The sequence below is a fragment of the Dipodomys ordii genome, unplaced genomic scaffold (assembly GCF_000151885.1).
Source record: "Dipodomys ordii isolate 6190 unplaced genomic scaffold, Dord_2.0 Scaffold43, whole genome shotgun sequence".
Lineage (NCBI taxonomy): Eukaryota > Metazoa > Chordata > Mammalia > Rodentia > Heteromyidae > Dipodomys > Dipodomys ordii.
This window is the reverse complement of record NW_012267259.1, coordinates 4,255,444-4,276,470: the sequence shown is the minus strand read 5'-3', so window position 1 is coordinate 4,276,470 and position 21,027 is coordinate 4,255,444. Positions and strand designations below refer to the sequence as shown.

The following is a 21,027-nucleotide window of genomic DNA, read 5'->3' as shown; positions in this document are numbered from 1 at the left end:
GGCCATTCTCATCAGAGACATTCATTTACATTATGTCACCCTAACAGCTTCTACCTGGATCCTCAGACTTTATCTTCAATTTTAAATCTCTCGATCACAGAGTCAATGGGGGCAACTGCAGATTGGTTCTGCTAAAACTTTATGATGCTCATTTCTTGAACAAGCGTCCAAGATGGGAGAAGGTAGTAATCTTTCCTAGTTGAGGCCAATTTACCCTCATGTATTGCTTATAGCAACTATGAGCAAAAATTTTTCAAGAATCCAAATACTAGTAAGTAAAATAAAGTTTAAAACTGATTCAGACTCTAAATTTGAATGAACTAGACTGCAAGGCAAGCATATAGACAAACACTATATCCAGCATCCATGAAACATTACCAAATTGCCTTAGTTGAATGGTTGAATAATCCAGGTTCCTGTATTTAATTTTCTGTTACTACATAAGGTACGCACCTCTACTAACCCTAAACAAATACACCAATTACAACACATGCATTCCAGTATTTTTGAAATTATCAAGAGGTGAATTTTGAAAGCTTGTCTTAGAAATATCCAATGTAACAGGAAAGGAGAAAATAGCAAAACAAAATCAAGATGGTAAATGGAAGACCAGTCATAACACAGACCTATCATAACTTCAGGAGGCAGAGCTTAGAGGAAGGGAGACACAAAACAAAGAAGAGTCATCTGTACTATAAATAAAAATGACTACATCAATAATTCAGAAATTGAACAATGAAATTCGAGGTCCTAGTTTAAAGTTTATACATATCACCCACCTGCATGGCTTAACAAGTGGTTCCTAATATCTGGGTTATAATATTGTCATTAAGAAAACCACCTGAAAATCAAATAAACAGTATTGATTATAAAGGTCAGTTACACTCAGTTATCTCTTCCTCAGGGAAAGATATACATGTCATCTGGGTAGGCAATGAGGCCACGATAGGAGAAATATACATTTATTTATGCAAAAAGGCAAAACAAGACTTGCCTGGCCTCCGTCTAGGTAGTCTAAATAACTAAAGTATAAACTGTAGGGTGTCTTATCTGAATTGTCTAGGCTGTTCTGCTCCATAGAGTTTAAAACTCTAGAAATGAGGGATCCTGTGTTGGCAATAAACTCAACTACATCCAGAAGGATTTGGATATTCTTCTGCAGAAATCCTCACCTCTGCACCGGTACAACTGCAGGACGGGCCAGTCAGAGGCTGGAGGAGGATGAGGAGAAAGCAGTCACGGGGAGTGTCTGAAGACACTTCATTGGCTATTGAATTCCCTCTTTTTATAAAATAAGCTTTTTATTGTGAAAATACAGAGAGGTTACAATTACACAAGCAAGGTAATGAGTACATTTCTTATCAAGCATTGTTGCTTCCTCCTTTGTTTTTCCCCTACCATCCCTGCCTTCCCATCTCCATGACTACAGTCCCCCCACCCATCAAACTTGTGAAGTTCGTTTTTCGAAGTAGCATCTTGTACATCTCATTGTTGCAATGGGTTTATCTGTATCACTATTTAAAAAATTTGTTTTTTCCCTTCCCGTCCCCAAATTATACCAACATCAAATACAGTAAAAACAGGAGTTATACCGTGGGGGAGGGACATACAAAGCAACAAAAAAATCACCTTATAAATACATTAGAAACAACAGCAAGAATGAAAAAAAAAACACTTGTGCCCTTATCTTGGGGTTTATTTCACCTAACATCATCTTATCTGACCTTCTCTGCTTGTCCCAGACATACACAAAGGAGACACCCTGAAAACATTACAGGACAAAATAGGAGAAACCTTAGGTCTCCTTGGCACAGGCTGAATTTTTTTTAGTAGAGACACAGAAACACAACAAATCAAAGAAAGGTTGGAAAAATGGGATTGCATGAAGTTGCAGAGCTTCTGCATGGCAAAGAACATAGCTAGCAAAATCAATAGAAAGCCTACGGATTGGGAGAAGATCTTCACTAGCCATACAACGGACAAGGGTCTCATATCTAAAATATATCTGGAACTCAAAACATTAAATCTCCCAACAATAAATCCTCAAAGAAACAACTGCCTAATAAATAAGTGGGCTAAAGACTTAAAGAGAAACTTTTCTGAAGAGGAAATAAGAATGGCCAATAGACACATGAAGAAATGTTCAACCTCTCTAGCCATAAAAGAAATGCAAATCAAAACACTGAGATACCACCTCACCCCAGTTAGAATAGCTATAATCAAGAACTCTAATAACAACAGATGCTGGAGGGGATGTGGCCAGAAGGGAAACCTGCATTGTTGGTGGGAGTGTAAACTTGTTCAACTACTTTGGAGGTTCCTCAAAAGACTCTACATAGAGCTCTCCTATGGACCCAGCAATCCCACTTTTGGGCATTTACCCAAATTATCACAAACAAGACCATACGAAAGCTACCAGCACAACTATGTTTATTGCAGCATATGCCCCTCAGTGGATGAATGGATCAAGAAAATGTGGTATATATACACAATGGAATTCTATGCCTCCATCAATAAGAATGGCATTGCCCCATTTGTTAGGAAATGGAAAGACTTGGAAAAAATTATATTAACTGAAGTACACCAGGCACAAAGAAACATAGGTCCCATGGTTTCCCTTATTTGAATTCCCTCTTATACACTAGGATATCTGTCTGTCTGTCTGTCTGTCTGTCTGTCTGTCTATCTATCTATCTATCTATCTATCTATCTACACTCACCAATTATATAGGCTTAATGGAAAACAAAATTCAGTTTCAATGTTCAAATGCTAATGTTTAATAAAGATAGACATTGCAATTCTGTGGGCTAGTTTGAGACACAACCAGAGACCATCTACAGACAGAAAGCCATGACTACTCCTAGGCCTGAAGAGCAAAAGGGGGAATGGTGGTTCTTATCCTGAAACCATAGAGGTCAGGATTCATGGAGAGTATCTTCTGACCCAGCTCTACTAAAGGAAGATGCCTCCCAACAGACAGAATAGAATAAAAGCCCCCAAAACCCTTTCCTTCTATTTCTTTTTTTTTTCAGTCTGTTATCGGCTTTTAGTAACTCACATAGGGAAAATTCTAAATACCAGCTGCCAGGAAAGTCCATATGATTCAGTACCAAGAAACACAATTCAGTATCCAGGGACATACAACATAGCAGTGAAAGAAAATGTATGACTTGGGGATGAGCTGAATGAATGAGCTTGCTCAGGACATTAGCCACTTCTTGAAAGTGTATGGAATACTTAAGCAATTCAAGAACAGTCCAAAAACTAGTTGTGGTCTCCTGGGTATTTTAAAGCATAAATAAATAAATGCTCTCCTTCTGGTACTCATTTCTGAAAAGTGAATCGTTCAACTTGTCAAAGTATATAAGTAACATCTCTTAATTCATGACCATAGAATAACCCCCAGCTCAAACATTTTTTTTGCTTCAGGCCATATCTCGGCTTCAAAAAACAAGGGGAAAAAAGGTTAGAGAGGATTGCTTGTTTACTATGAACAATGATGTATGGATTTTCTTAGGAAAGAATTCCTAGCTGGGCATCTCAGATATTTTCAGGTTCTTTAGCAATGGAGAGATGCACTTTTGGATGACAGTCATGATCATCTTTTACAACTCCCAACAGGTCCAAATACATCAGTACAGTTATTGAATGTACTAGGAAAATGTTCCTGCCTTGCAGATTAACTAGTTGATGAAAGGAAGAGGCTCATGGGTAATTTGTGCATGGCATTATGATCTAAACTCAAATAAAAATCACTGAGTTAATGAATCCAGTGGAGAGAAAACTAAATTGAGAAACAGGAAACCTTTTATTTATTAGTGATATTATTATAATATCACAAACCACTGTCCTTCCCTTCAACCTAGCCAGCACACCTTCCTACTCAAGAAATATTCTCTCTGGCCTTATCATATTACATTGCTCAGTATGTCAGTGCTTTGAGCTGCCTTTTCCGAACTGCTGTGCATATCTGTACAATTTCATTGTTCCAGTCATCAAATTGTATGTGACTTGCAAGTCCTTACTTCATGTTTTCTTTTAAAAAGTAATTTATCATTAAAGATATACATATATATATATATCCATACATGTATAAACAACCAGATTTAATAAATATATATATATATATATATGTGTGTGTGTGTGTGTGTGTATATAAAACCAAGTGATCACAGATATGTATGTTTTTGTATATGGGGATATATATATATATATATGTATATATAATCAATTTATTATCATTCCCTTAGGAAACATCTTTCACAATGGGCCTGGCTTTACAAATAGATTCTTTTTTTTTTTTTTGATCAGTCGTGGGGTTTGAACTCTGGGTCTAGGCGCTATTCCTGAGCTCTTCAGCTCAAGGCCAGAGCTCTAGCACTTGAGCCACAGCGCCACTTATGGTTTTCTGGTGGTTAATTGGAGATAAAAGTTTCACAGACTTCCCTGCCCAGGCTGGCTTTGAACCACGATCTTCAGATCTCAGCCTACTGAGTAGCTAGGATTATAGGCATGAGCCACCCATGCCTAGCTTTACAAATTGATTCTAAGGATGGTCACTGGTGGCTCACACCTGTAATCCTCCCTAATCAGAATGTTGAGATCTGTAATATCTTGGTTTCAAACCAACTGGGGCAGAAAAGTCTGTGACCCTTCATTCCAGTCACCAGCAAAATGTTGGACTGGAATTGTTACCTAAGTAGTACAATGATTGCTATGAAAAAGAAAGCTACGTGAGACCATGGGCTCAAGTCCTAGTACTGGCACATACACACAGAAAAAAGTTTTTAGCATATCACATAAAAATTTAAATTCAGTGGGGCTAGAGTATCACAGATATTACTTTAGTTTACTCAATTAATAATAAATGTGTTTCCATATTATTGGTCCTAATTGTAGAGGTAAAATTGCATGGTCATCTATGAAGTATCACCAAAATTCAATCTGTGACCTCTTTTAATCATACCAAACCTAAAAATAATATAAGATCGCAATATGGCATTTACCTGTAACTTCAATTTAGCAATAATTTATTGATTTTTGAACGTCTTAGACTTTTCAGAAATTGAATTTGGCTAGTCCTGCGAGAGCAATTGTGTTGAAGCTATGAAAGTGGGCAAAACAAAGGCAAATTTCAAATCTCAGTTTGGTAATAAAGTTAGCTTAAAATATAATAAACTTAAAGTCGAGTGTACTTTGAACTTCTGTAGTAGTATTCCAGAGTGGCTGGAATAGAGTAGCACTTACACTCCGGCCGCTGTCTTAAGTTTGAAGCCAATGGCTGATAAACTACAATAAACTATGATAAACATTTTAAGGATGTTTGCAAGTAGGTGTATGTGTGTGTGTGTGTGTGTGTGTGTGTGTGTGTGTGTGTGTGTGTGTGTGCATTTCAGATGGGTAAAATAAAAAAGAATGTATGCCAATTAGTAAGAAAGACATAGTAAGCCTAAAGCAACATTAAAAATGTAGAAGTTCAAAGAAACAAGTAGCATACCCAGACATTGGAAGATGTAGAAATCTAAACTTATTTCTGTAGGCAGTATAAAATGTAATATTTTATGTAACTTATTACAAATGTTAAAATGTTTAATTACAGGAAAAGAGCTTCAGGGCTATTCCCCTGATGAAGTTTTCCCTCTTTCATCTGTCATTCCCTAACTCCAAGGAGCAGCTTCAAAACCTAAAGACATTCCAAGATCTATGAATATGATACTCAATGAAATGACGGTTTCTAAGAATTTCCAACACGTGTAACATTTATAATGGCAGGGTACATGGAGATAGAGATGGTGCAGCAGATGAATGCAGTGGACAGAGTTAACAGGATGCACTGGGAGAAATGTGAACTAGTCCTGAAATCATCCAGTTCCCTTAGGAACACTGTCAGAAACAACTGATGTCTTCTTACCAATGTTAAAATTAACATACACCTCACATATATGTTTACTTACATTCATACATATAATGTTAATATAATCATCTATATTCTATATGAATCTGTATGAATGGATCCTAATATATTATTGCCTTTATATATATATATATATATATATATATGTATATGTGTCTGTGTCTGTGTCTGTGTGTGTTTACATGTACATATCCGTATCTTGTATATGTATGTGTCTCCTTAGCCTCATTTTGTAAAAGGACTAGGTGTTTTGTCTTGAGGTTGTTTTCTGGTGTTGTCTTCATATGCAGCATGAAGTGAATACAGAGCACTTCGTGCTCAGGAATGTATACACAGACAAAATGAAATCTTTCAGGGGCTGGGTGCTGGTGGCTCACGCTTGTAATCCTAGCTACTCAGGAGATCTGAGGATTGTGGTTCAAAGCCAGCCTGAACAGGAAAGGCTGTGAGACTCTTTTCTCCAATAAACCACTCAGAAAACTGGGAGTGGCGCTGTGGCTCAAGTGGTAGAGCGCAAGTCTTGAGCTGAAGAGCTGAGGGACAGAGACAAGGCCCAGAGTTCAGGCCCCATGTACAACAACAACAAAATCTTTCAGGGAAGATTCACTGCTGCAGAAACCACTTAGAATCTTCACCTGTGTCCCCAGCCGCATTCCCGTCACTCAATATTCTCTTATAGGTTTTTGAAAGGAAACTGATGTTCAATATAACTCTACTGCTTAAGTAAAACTAATACTTCCCAAAATTGTAAAGTAAAATTTACCTTCTGCTTTCAAAAGTTTGAAATGCTTACATTGAATATCCAATCATAACTCACTCACCAAACTGGACACAACTAGTGGGTTAATTTAACTTATCTTTCTTCCTCTTTTGGGATTTGGTTAACAGGAAGTATTTTTCTGTGGATGACCCAAGTAGGCACTCAAGATAGCAGCAAACCAACTCAGTTTACCCTTTTACCTCCTCTTGCTATCATACTAAATGCAGAAAACCAAACTACTTTAAAACTTGTTACTGAGGGGCTGGGAAGATGGCTCAGTGATAGAGCGCTTGCCTTGCATGCCAGAGGCCCTGGGTTCGATTCCTCAGCACCACATAAAGCAAAATGAAAAAATCTGGAAGTGGTGCTGTGGCTCAAGTGGTAGAGCGCTAACCTTGAGCTGAAGAGCTGAGGGACAGCACCCAGGCCCAGAGTTCAGGCCCTACGCCTGGACCCAAAAAAATCAAAAACAACAAAAAAAAACTTGTTACTGAATTTCATCTTCACTATACCAGTTCTGAATGCTTAAAGTGATAGCTATCCCTCTTGGTAATGTTATTTATTCATGTGATAGCCCCTAGAGCCTTCTTTCCATCCTCAAACATTTTTTGAAAGTCTGTCTTCAATGTTGTGTGTGGATCCCTTAACCTAAGTATATCTACAGGTAATCGTACCATGTCCACTCACACCTTCACTTCTCTTTCTACATTCTCCATTGAGGGCCCTCACCACCTCTGCCCTGCAGGCGAATCTTTTAGCCCATTTCCTCCTTCAACTCAAAGCCCTATGGCCACCATTTCCCATTCCTTCTGTCTCTGATATGTTCTGATAGCTCCACTTTCCTTGGCAATGCCTGAGTCTAGGATTCCTAGAGTTTAAGAAAGGTTTCCTATTTGCCTTTCCTGCTTCCTCTATCCAAACTCAACTTGTAGCTTAAACACACATCAGCATTATTTTTTAAAGTGAAGATTTAATTCCCAAGAGCTATAGTAGCTGGGCATTACATGGATACTGGTCCTCACCTGGGGCTTCCCTTCCACAGCGTTCATAGTTCCAAGTTATACTATTCAAATGTAAATAATAACATTTTACATGTATCGAGTTTATGATGTCATTGCTGATATGCCAAAACTAAAGCCAGAGTCCCATCCCCAAAGTAGACTACTGACAGCAAGATAATTACATCAACAGGAAATGCCAGGGGTTCATTGCTTGTACCTCTGAAAGTTAACATGCCAGAAAAATATTTTTAATGAGGAGAAGGAAAAAGAGGCAGACAGACAAAGAGCAAATATTGAAATGCCTTGATGGAACATTTTTAAATATTAGAAAGGAAAGGGGACATCAACCAAATGCCAGTTATGCAATGATCAGGTTCATATTACAACGTTTGTTTTGTTTTTGGGAGTAAGATTTCATTATATAGCCAAGATTGGACTTAAACTCATAATGCAGCCCACAGTGTACTTGAACTCTCTTCTCTTTCCTCAGGCTCCATAGTACTAGGTTCAGTGATATTTACTTTAAATAGTTACTTAAATACTGATTTAACAATAAATATTTATGGAAAATATTGATCTCTTGCACCTCTTTCACTCTGATGATAAAAATCCCAACTACTATTTGAATGATCATCTCAAGTTATCATTTCCCTTAGAAATGTACAGTTGCTCCACCTTTTGTGTTAGTATATTATAATTACTTATAAATGTCCATTTAATCAGCAACATTGTTATCTACTATACCAGTGGCATCTGGTGGTTTCTCAACACAGAGTTAATATGAAAATACAGAATGAATGACTGAATAATCCATACTAGATCCTTAGTAAGGTGTCCAAACAACATACAAACAAAGCACATTAATTTATAATGGTAATTAAGCATAATAGCAGGCTCAATTCAAACTAGTCTTTGGTCATTTCTTAGAGAAATTGAAATTAAAATATTTTTTATAATTCTTTGTCCATAATAACTCAACTATCACATACTTACCGAAGACTGAGAAAGAAAATGTCCAACTCCATCAGCACCATTAATAGTTTTTACATTAACTAAAATCATGTAGCTGTTAGCCATTACTTGCTGAGTGACCAACTATATGGCAATGTGACAACAGTCCTTTGAAGAGAACTGAGCTATGAATGTCTTATAAGTCAGAAGGTTCTCAGATATTTCTCAAATATGTCCCTATATCTTCTTCTACTTGTCAGATTTATGTGTTTTACTTCTTTAATTTTCCCCCACTCAGATTTTTGGTAGACTACAGGAAGTTAGATGAATAAAATGATAAGAAATAGTAAAATGACTAATTACACAAACTTGGTACTAGTTATGACAATCACCACCTGTGTAGCTGTCTCCCCATTAAAAGATAGTCGAAACTAAAAACTAACAGTAGAATACTCTTCAAGCCCATCAAAGGTCACTCTGTATTCATGACTGATCAGCTATGTTTTCCAGGTTTCTGCCACTGGTGGCCCCACAGCCTTCTGGCTTGGGTAGATTGTGAAAAGTGACTGACAGAAACAAGTAATTTTCCGCATTACTGTCAGAGGAGATGCGCAGAGCATAGGTAAGATGGAGGTGATGTTGAAGGCTGGCACAAGATTTCAAGGATCACTCTGTACAAAGATTTGGCTCACAGCGTGTGATGACATTTCTGCTGGGTAATTTAAGCTTGTGTAGTCACCTCCAGATTGCTAACATTGCTATTGTGTGTTAGCTTAAACCTGCCCACACTCAGAGAAGCTCCTGATTGCAAAGCTAGGATGAAGAGTAGACAGCTGGGTGGCGGGAGTGGTAATGTCACTAAAAAGCAACATGTAGTTAGTGTTCCTTCTGGAGTCATGCAGACTCTGTGAGGCAGACTTCTGCTCCTGTGTCTCTGTCATAGTGCTTGAGCCCTTTAGATCCATCAGCTCCAAACTCCTGCTCCTAACACACTGAAATGTTTGGCTAACCTGACAAATTTGTGTAGTAAATATAACTGCCTGGCAGGAAGCTTTCTGTCTGTTCTCTAGTCAGTGCTTTGGAATAATTCCAGCTGGAACCATTTGTTCAAGCTGCTTTGAAAGTCAGTGATACAAATGGCAAAGCGACACACTCTCACCTTCAGTGATACATGTGAATGGATCAGTGGGGTAGAGAGAGGATCCTGCTCTGAAGGTCCAAAGGACTCCACTAGCAAATGGAACTGGCAGACACAGGTTGAACTCTGTGGGGATCATTCAACGTACGATGTGTGAGAATGTGGGCCCTGCCACAGAGGCAGGAAGCCTAGAAGAAGCATTCAGTCAATATTGTGCATTGATATCCCAGGTAAGTGTTCTCAGATCCCAGGTGGTTCAGCGGAGGGAGGAGGATGGGGCACTTTAGCAAATGCTCTAATCACAGACAGAGCATGCTCACGATAACATTGATATACGTCTGTAACTCAACCACCTGTTTGTTAATTCATTTAAAACAATGAATATTTGATAAGCACATCTTTTTTGAATTAAAAAAAATGTTGGGGGCTACTGACATAGCCCCCTGATAGAATGTGTAGTGAGCATGTATCAGATGCCAGGTTCAGTGCCTACCACCGGAAGAAAAAAGTAAAAAATAAAATAGTAATTGTTAATCTGTCCTTCTGGGTTGGGTCATGTCAAATTATGCATTTGGGACTTCTAAACACATAAAAATATCACAGAATGGTGTGAGAAATCTAAGAAGTGTAAGTGCAATATTAGGAGATTCAAAGTAAGTGACAGATTACTTTGGGCTGATTGAACATGGTTATTAGTGTGGAAAAAAGTAAGTTGGTTCAGTTTATGAGGATGAAACTAAGCACTACAAAAGCCAAAGCCAAAAAGATTAAAGGAAATGTCTGAGCTGCGTAGGGCAGTTTATAAACAATGATTTTGTTAAGATCCTACTGACTTCTCACCTACCACTTACATATAGCCATTCTATGTAGTCCTTACAAAAATCATGGGATAAAAGCAAAGGAGAAACTATGAACTAATTTCGTAAATACAAAATGAATTTCTTGCAGTCTTGAATGATTATATCTTAGAGTCATGTATCTATAATCAAGTTGTGAACTAGCCTCTTTTTCCTTTACACACAGCGGAAGCCTCTTCCTGATGATTTAACTTCTAAGGATAACTGGTAAAGATGGAATAATCATAGAAATATGGGCCCCTTGCAATGTGAGTAGGACATTATTAAGAGGGAGCATTTTTACTTGTTGTAAATACTGTTCAGCTGCTTAAAGTGCTTTTTAGTAATTACATTCACTACACCATAAAATAATTGACAGACGTATTCCAGAAAGTAAGGAAAATAAGAACAGAAACAATTTCAGGTATAGAAAAAGAGAAAAAAGGTATAGCCCACTTGGACTATGAAAGATGATAGTATATGCAAATATTTGCCAGGTTTAGACAGAAATAAGCAAAATAACTTGGCCATAATATATAGTTGACCTGCTTTAGCCTCAATACAAGATCAAAGAAGCTTCCCCAAAATAACTCCTACATTCCTCCATATCTACATTCCAAATAAATTTATATGTCCTATACTGTCCCATACTGTATTTGGGCCTAATTGAATGATATTCCACAGAAAAATTTTATATTTAGATATCTTCATTGTATCATGAAAAGGAGCATCTGCATATTTCTACCTTATTATTTACATTCTTTGCACAAGATATAATGGTATTGTTCAAATCATTGACAACATAATAGTATCAGAAATAATATCAGAAATATGTTTAGAAGGCAATAAAATATTAATTAAAATATTCAGACTACTCCATTATCTATAGGGTAGAATGATATTTTCCCTTAGGAGCCTACATGCTGCTTTGCAAATATCAATTTATTTTCAAAGAATATATAAAGTAAAATAAATTTACCTTTGGAAACCAGCTTAGGGCAATAAAAAGTTATGGTCTGGTATATTAGAAATAATATTCTTATTTCTGAGCTACCACAGCAAGCCACCCAACTCTTCAACAGCTATACATTCTCAACTGAATGTTAAAGATTAGTAGCTTGTCACTCACTGGCAATGAAGGAATTAGCCACAGGGAATGTTTTTGAATAAAACCTTAGACATTTAAGATAAAAGCTGGTTGTCCACATTAAGGCAAGCCATAGCTAAGAAGGAGAACTAGTTCTTGATGAAGCAACATCTGTAACTCACTAAAACCCTTCTCTTTATGTGTTGTTACAAATCCACATTGATCAGTTATAAACACTTCTGGGTAAAAATGATAGAACCTGAGTATACTTGTCTAAAATAAGCTTGTTTAAACTTCTTTCAGCAAATTAGATTAAGTTTTCAATGAATTGAAACTCTGGTGTTAAACATGGTGAGTTGGTTTGTTAAAAGCAAAGATTAGTTAGACCTAACCAGATAGCATGGAGCAGACAGAAGGATCATGGATGAGCTTGTGACAAACACAGCCAGAGAGACTAAAGTCATTAACAATTATTTTTAACTAAAATAGTACAAAGAATTCAGATTTCTAAGAGATTTCTCTTAAAAATATTCCAGTGATAACTTTCTTCAACCAAGTACTATTTGTATTTCTCTCCTGAGGAGAGAAGTAAATATAAATCATCACCTGCATTAACATGAACTGAACAATACATAGGGAGATGGAAATTTAACTTCATCCAGACAAGAAAGAAGCCAATTGTGTCCCATACCTAGAAGATCAAGTAGGTGATCAGTAAAGTGTGTTCTTGCCTCGTAGCTCTTTTTGGAGTTGCGTGGCCTGCCTGTGTATCTTATAGATGCTTGACTCAGGATTCATATCCATTGACTTACTTCCCCGCCATATTGAAATCCCTGTGGGTCAGGCCTACTGCTATGTTCAGTCTTATCCTACCGATAAACACAATACATATATCCCTGCTCTCCTCACCCAGTACATGTTAGTATGTAAGGTAAGAAGCTAAAACCAAGTGCTTAGGTATCATATCACCTCAGTCATAGATGTAGAAGATGAATGAATCAAGACTCAAACCCAGGCCATCCTAATGCCTAATGTGATGATTTTGCCCATAATTCAACTCTCTCAAGCCATTCTGTGCTCCAGGTTGGATTTAAGGACCAAAATTTATGAACAATCACAGACACTAGGATTTTAATCTCCAACATGTCAATTACCAAGTCCTTTTTCTTCCCCACCTATAAAGCTGCGGTTAGACCTTGTCCTCTGTAAGTTGTCACTGCACTGAAGCTTCAACCAGAAATGAGGTCAGGAATGTCTTATGACAATGGCAGACTTGTACTCCTGTGTCCAGATACAGGTTAAGAGGGGTTTTCATATATACGCCTGGGCCAGCTTTGAATGTAGCCATCTCAAGACTGAGCCAATCTCAGTCTTTCAAATACCCATTATGACAAACCTGAATCGCCCAGGCCTGGCTCTGTAATATCAATACTAAACAAGTAATATTTTGAAGCACTAACAATAATAAAATATATTCAAAGAAAGAAAAAAGAGTAACGTTCATTCTTTCCCTTTTTTTCTTTGATATTTTGGGTGTGTAGATGTAAGTAGTCATTTATATCAATGTAAAGGTATAAATTGGTAATAGTACCAGTCTGCTTAGTTACTGCTAAAGTTAAATCCCACCAAAATACCTATACACTGAATACAAAACAAAGTCAACACTGAGTAGTATTAAATTGAAAACCAGAAAAATAAGACAGAGGAATAAATGAAAATAAAAACAATCTGAAGGTATATCCCATACAAACCATTATAGTAAGTGTTTTAAATCTAACATGTAACTTAAATGTTTATTAATTATTTATTAATGTGTCCAGACACATTAATAAATAGGTAGTCAGTATCAATAGTACCAGTTCTCAAAGCTAACCCTTAATGTTTTTAAATATTTGATTATTTTCATGACAAAAATACATTGCTGGGGGCTGGGAAGGTAGCTCAGTGGTAGAGTGCTTGCCTTGCATGCATGAGGCCCTGGGTTCAATTCCTCAGTACCATATAAGCAAAAATGAAAAAAAAATCTGGAAGTGGCTCTGTGGCTCAAGTGGTAGAGTGCTAGCCTTGAGCTGAAGAGCTGAGGGACACCGCCCAGGCCCAGAGTTCAAGGACCCACGACCAACAAAAAAAAGAAAAAAATGAGCTCCTCTATGACCCCTGTGACCCAGCAATCCCATTTTTGGGCATTTACCCAAATGTTCTCAAACAAGACTACACTAAAGTTACCAGCACGACAATGTTTATTGCAGCATTATTTACTTACCATAGCTAAGATATGGACCCAACCCAGATGCCCCTCAGTAGATGAATGGATCAAGAAAATGTGGTATATATACACTATGAAATTCTATGCCCCCATCAGAAAGAATGACATTGCACCATTTGTTAGGAAATGGAAAGACTTGGAAAAATTATAGTAGGTAAGTAAACAGGCCCAAAGAAACATAGGTCCCATGGTTTCCCTTATTTGCAATTACTAGTATATGTCTGAGACAAGCAGAAATGGTCAGATAAGTTGATGTTAGGCAAAATGAACCCCAAGATAAGGATTCAAATGTTTTTTTTCTTTCTTGCTATTGTTTCTAACATATTTATAAGATACTTCTTTGTTGCTTTGTATGTCCCTCCCCCACAGTATAACCCCTGTTTTCACTGTATTTGATGTTGATATAATTTGTGGAGAGGAAGGGAAAAAACCAAATTGTTTAAATAGGGATATAGGCGGACCCATTGCAACAATGAGATGTACAAGTCATTATGTTGAAAAACAAACTTCACAACTTTGGCGCAGGGAGTGGGGGAGAGATGGGAAGGGATGGGAAGGGGAAACAAAGGAGGAGGCAACAATGCTTGATAAGAAATGCACTTATTACCTTGCCCATGTAATTGTAACCCTCTGTTTGGTACTTTCACAATTAAAAAAATACAAATGAGAAAAAGCTATTTCTTAAAGCAAACTATTTCAAATTATTTAGATAGGAAAAAGCACAGGATACACTCATATGCTATTTAAAGAGTGACTGCCAGCAAACTTCCTACAATATGTAGAATAGTATTAGAATGCATGAAAGTACTTGAAATAAAATCAAAGGTTTATAATAATAATATATAATTACAAAATCATTGAATCATGTGTATAACCAATACGAAATCTGAAGCCACACTAAAAGTAAAGCAAAAATCTATAAGCTAAGTTTATTCCTAAAATATAGCAAAGCTCTAAATACATTCACAATTTCATATTATTGGGGTTAAAGTACTTTATCTTGACCATATAGTCTACATAACTAGCTAAATCCAGAAGTCTATATCTACTTTTAAAGATCATAAAATTGAACATTATAAACATCCATAGAAAATAGCATAGTTCCCTTTGGAAGATGAAGCCATGTGTGAACTTTTTTGTTTACTTTTATATACTTTAAAATTTGACCTACACTTACTGCTACAATTGCTTTCATAATGACAAATCTTCTATTTTAAATATACCAACCATCATAGAAATATACATTCATATGCATAAACGTGCATATATAAATAAATTTTTACATATATGCATATGACGGTGTATGTTAGTTTTAAAGATTATCTAAAGACTGTATAACACACTACATCAGTAATTGATTCTTGGACTTTATATTTCATGAAGTATAAGTTTGGATACTTTCATGAATATCTTTATCATAAAAGGTCCAAAATAATCTATTATTTCCCTTTTAAAATCCATTTTGAATCTCATCTTCCATAAAGAAATAGTCCTTAAAGTTCCCAGTTATCTCTGCAGCTTGTGTATGTCTTGTGCAAAACAAAAGCACTAAATTTACTACCAGACACATATAAAATAAATCCTACCCCTTCTTTCTTTGTCCTAAAATTTCCTTCAAGCTTCAGGGGAATTCTCATAGGTATCATATTCTTTAATTTGTTGAACAAGCTCATGTTCACTTACTTATATCCTTCATGGACATGGATTTGACTGTGTTCCTTCTTACCCATTCTTTTATTACTGAAAACTGCTCATCTGGTCTATTGTATTCCTTTGACAATTTGTATTAACCTTCTAGTCCATTCTGTTTTGTGGTTGTACCAGAACATACGGAAGAGAACTTTGAACTCTATTCCAAGAACAAAAACATTATTAGCTCTGTTCAAATGTTTGAAAAGCCATGTAATTCTATTTGTTTAACTTTCTCATGGTGACTTCTGACATTTGGTTCACTTGTTGAATTCTCTTTCTACACTAGCACACTAGATTATCTTCAAAGGATGGAAGACATAGATTATGATATGGTTTTGTTCTAGAAATAAGAAATGAGCGTTCATTTTGTCAGTATAGGTTGGATTCTGATTCCCTAGGTATATCACCTTGTAATATACACAGCAGAAAATATCTGCTATTATTTTTCCAACTCACACAGCTTTACTAATATGACACTAAGGCTGTACATCATAACTGTTATCCTCGCTTCTAAGAAGGCTGAGATCTGAGAATCATTGTTTGAAGCCAGCTTTGGCAGGAAAGACTATGAGACTCATCTCCAGTTAACCATACAAAAGCAGGAAGTGGCCAGGTGCCAGTGGCTCATGCCTATAATCCTAGCTACTCAGGAGGCTGAGATCTGAGGATGATGGTTCAAAGTCAGCCTGGTCAGAAAAGTCTGTGGGACTCTTATCTCCAATTAACCACCAGAAAACCAGAAGTGGCACTGTGGCTCAAGTGGTAGAGCGCTAGCCTTGAGCTGAAGAGCTGAGCTACAGTGCTTAGGCCCAGAGTTCAGGCCCCACAACCACCCCCCCACAAGAATATATAGATATCAAATTTGGTATCATTCTTGATCATAGCTACTGCATATTACACTGTTGAATTTACTTACATTTTTACTCAAAATGGGTTTCACAAGGAGTAACTACCAAAATATTACAACTGCAATTTAGAAAATGTTGTTATGGCTTACTCATGAACACAAATACAGACTGGATGTAAGAAGGCTCTAGATCTTAGGATTGTGTACATGGTTCTTCTTTGTCAAAGAATAGTAGCTTACTCTATCTGTTCGGTGATAACAAAATATAAAATATAATTGAACGAGTAGTCACAAAACAACACCAAAATTTGCTTGTCACCATTCTGGAGGCTGGGAATCTAAGATCAAGATACCCGAGACTGGGTTCTCATGAAAGGCCCCTTCTGGCCGGAAAACTCTCTTGACATCTCTTTTGTAAGGTTAGTTTTCAAAGGGAAGAGGTAATGTACACATTACTTGACCTGTGTAATGGTAACCCCTCTGTAAACCACCTTTACAATAAAAAGCTTAAAAAGATAACCTACAGCTCCAACTTACTAATGCCATAAGGCTTCTGCCACAAGGCTCTCATGCAGGATTTTAGGACACAGAATTTAACCAGGCTATTGAATAGCTTACCTCATTTAGTAGGAAAATTCAAATTCACTTATGAAAAGAATTAACAAAGCATATTTATTAATGATTTAATCCATAACATGTAATAGAGTATATTTTTAGGGAAATAAATATGCCTGATGCTTAATGAGACCCCAATTGGTGTGACTCTTTTGAGCAACTAACCACAAAAACAACACTGAGAAGACAAAATATGTTTTGTCAGGGGGGTTGAGGTTAAGCAGAAGGAGGAAGATAAATGAAGAGACAAAGGGTGAGTGAATGCAGTTATAGTAGTCAATGTATATATGGGAAAATGAAGGAATAGGTGGGGATGGGATCTATGTGGAAAGAATGGAAGAAGGGATGCATGATCAAGATGCAGGGCACTGATAAGCATATGATGAATGGAAGCAGATTTTATAACTACCAAAGATAACATAAAAGGAATCAATTTGGGTTATCAGCATTACAATGACTATTTTGTTGATACTGGAATTAGCAAGGAAGTACAGAAGCACAGGGAAGGGAAATGGCACCTAATGAGTGAATGCAACATCAAATGTAATGACCCGCCAGGATGTGTTCACAATTGGGTCTCATCAGTTCAAGAGGGTGACAAAGCCTGGCGAAACAGTCTTCACACCAACACCACTTTCACCTGGGTGTCAATCACTCCGTGTCAACCTTAGCTGTTCCCAACAAAGCATGGCACTTCACCCTTCGCCGATGCAAGCAGCATGCTTCACTACCTCACAAATGCCCACAGAAATTTAAACTCAATTATGGAAAGACAATGCTAGTAAAAAGTAAGCAAAGAATATCAGACATTTCTTGAGGAAAGATAAGTAAAAGACAAGCAAGCCAATACATAATGATACTTGATGTCATTAGTCATTAGAGAAATGCAAACTGAATCCATGAGGTGGTATAATCTCACACCCAGGAAGTGGACTAAATGCCATCTGTCAACTAATAGCAAGTGTTGGCAAGGAGGCAGAGAATTTAGCAATACTCATACACTGGTGTTAAGAGTGTAGAATGATGCAACTACTTTTAAGAGAATTCCTCCAATCATTAAAAATAGAGGAACTATTAGACCCCAAGAAATCCTATTCCTAGGCATAGAACTAAAGAGAATCAAAAAGATATACTCATACACTAATTTGTACACAAATATGTATGTCATTCATTATGGCTAAAAGGTGAAGAAGATAATTCAAATTCCCATTAACTGATGAGTGGATAATGAAAATATGGTATATGTATGTGATAAAATACTAGTTAGACCTAAGAATGTATAAAGCATTGATACATGCTACAAGCATGATGAACCTTGAAAAAATTATGTTAAATAAACAGCCACAAAAGGGCATATGTCCTATGACTTCATTTATATGAGATATACAAAGCAGGGCAATCTATAGGAACAGACGATAGGTAAGTGTTTGATGGGAAGAGAGGGCGCACACCTGACTTACATGTTTGTGCTATTAAATAAACCCACTCCAGTACTCCAGTTGTATAAAAGTCTACTATCAGTCAAACATGCCTGAAATCCCAGCTACCCAGGAGGCTGAGACTTGAGAGGATCATAGTTCAAAGCCATCCTGAGTAGGGAAAGTTCATGAGACTTATCACCAATTGACTACCAAAAAAAGCCAGAAGTGCAGGTGTAGCTCAAGGACTAGAGCATAACCTTTAGCAAAAAATCTTCAGAGACAGCACCCAAGCTCTGAGTTCAAGCTCCAGGACCTTCATACTCAAATATACACACACATACACATACATACATACACACACACACACACACACACACACACACACACAAATCCAGTACAATTGTGCATAGTACATAATATATGATGATAACATGTTACTTTTACTGATTCATGTACTTACTATATAAAACTTTTTATTATTTGTTTAAAGTGTGATACTTTTACTTATAAAGAATAAATGTTCTTTCTTTATGAGTCTTCATGTAAGTCTTCATATAAGAGTATATTCACATATACACATATTTATTCTTTTTATATATTTTGAAAAGTTGAATTGACAAAATTTTAAAATATAATGTGCTGAGTGTCAGCAGCTTGCAAACAAAGCTCCTCTGGAGTTTGAGATCTAGAAGAGCTCAGTTTAAAGCCACCCTGAGACAGAAAAGTCCGTAAGACTCCATCTCCAAGGCTCACATCTGTAATCCTTGCTACTCAAGAGGCTGAGATCTAAGGATCACAGTTCAAACTCAACCTGGGCAGGAAAGTCCATGAGATTTTTATCTACAATTAACCACCTGAAAACCAGAAGTGTATCTGTGGCTCAAGTTGGTAGAGTTCTAGCCTTGAGCAACAATGCTCAGGGACAGTGCCCAGGCCCTGAGTTCAAGCTCTACAACTGACAAAAACAAAAACAAAAACCAAAAAACCACACACAGTCATATCTAAAATAACTAGGAAAAAAACAGCAAAAATAAGATCAGTAATACACACTAGATAGTCATTTCTGTTGTAGCCATTCTGTGTTGTTGTACTCTGAAATTATGAATTTGAAAGTTTTCTAAATTCTTTGATACATTAAAATACAGAATTCGATTATGTTAAATTGTTGATATGTTAAAGGCAGCTTATATTGTATTTAGAATAGTGTTGCTTCTTTAATTAATTAAAGTCTTGCTCACTGCTAATTGAATAATTCTGGTTTAATGAAAGAATAAGCAAGTCTGTTGCCTAATCCATCATCTACATCTTTTCCAGCCCAAATAGGAAGTGCTTTAATATAAACTTTAATATAAAAAAGGATAGTATAACAGCATTCACATATAGTTTAGTAGAATAAGTAGCACAGGATATGTTTTCATTTCTAAGGAATACCAGTGAACTAGACTATGATTTTTTTTCTAGATTCTCTACAATAGACAAGAGAGGGGAAAAACCTCCAAAGATTAGTAAGCAATTTTTTGTAACTGTTCACAAAAAACAAAAACAAAATCCAAAAAAACCCAAATGTTATTACCTCCAAACTACCTGGTTCAAAGCAAACTGCATACAGAACTCGGGAATGCATGACAAAGTATTATTTCTTTGAATACTTAAGATACACAATAATTATTAATTTGTATGTATAAAATTGGATAACTGACTTATATATAATATTAGCAGATCCAGGCGCCTTAAATTTCTTACAATTATATCCTTGCTTTCAGAGTTTTCCATTTCTCTCTCTCTCTCTTTATATATATATATATATATATGTATGTATGTATATATATATGTATATACATATATATATCCTAAGTTGTAGTTCTAAAATAATAAATGAATCTTGCCAACACCTTGAATTACTTTCTTTTTTTGCCCAAGGCTAGCACTCTACTACTTGAACCACAGCACCACTTCCATCTTTTTCTGTTTATGTGGTACTGAGGAATCAAACCCAGGGCTTCATGCATGCTAGGCAAGCACTCTGCCACTAAGCCACATTCCCAGCCCCATAACACCCTGCAATTAATGTCAGAGATCCTGTCATCTCAAATAACATCTGCTTTTTCTACTGATGTAAATGTTGTATAACTCTCTTACTCTCATTAATTAATTTTTCCCAGATATGGTATTTTGGAACTCTTTAGTGTTATTCAACGTATCTTTCAATTAATAACTTGTGGTTCATTATAGTTTTATCACTAGAGTAATTACACTAAGGAGTGTTATATCTCAATTTCAATCGACCAGCAAGTTCTCAAAAACTGTATTTAACCCCCGTGAAATGAATCAGAGTAGAGTCAGGGTGTGTGAGGAATTCTGGGGCTTCATAAACTCACACAGTGATCTGTTCATGCATTTAAAAAGTCATGGTATTTCTGATGCAACAATGAGAAGTACAAGTTGTCATGTCCAAAACGAGCTTTACAACGTCGGTGCAGGGGGTGGGGGGAAGGGGG

The 21,027-nt window shown here is 36.5% G+C and overlaps 1 protein-coding gene across 1 annotated transcript in view; it reads right to left on the bottom strand.

The window, feature by feature from the left end:
- Dcc (DCC netrin 1 receptor) overlaps positions 1–21,027 on the bottom strand; it is a 997,292-nt gene that overhangs the window by 470,313 nt on the left and 505,952 nt on the right. The window lies entirely within an intron of this gene.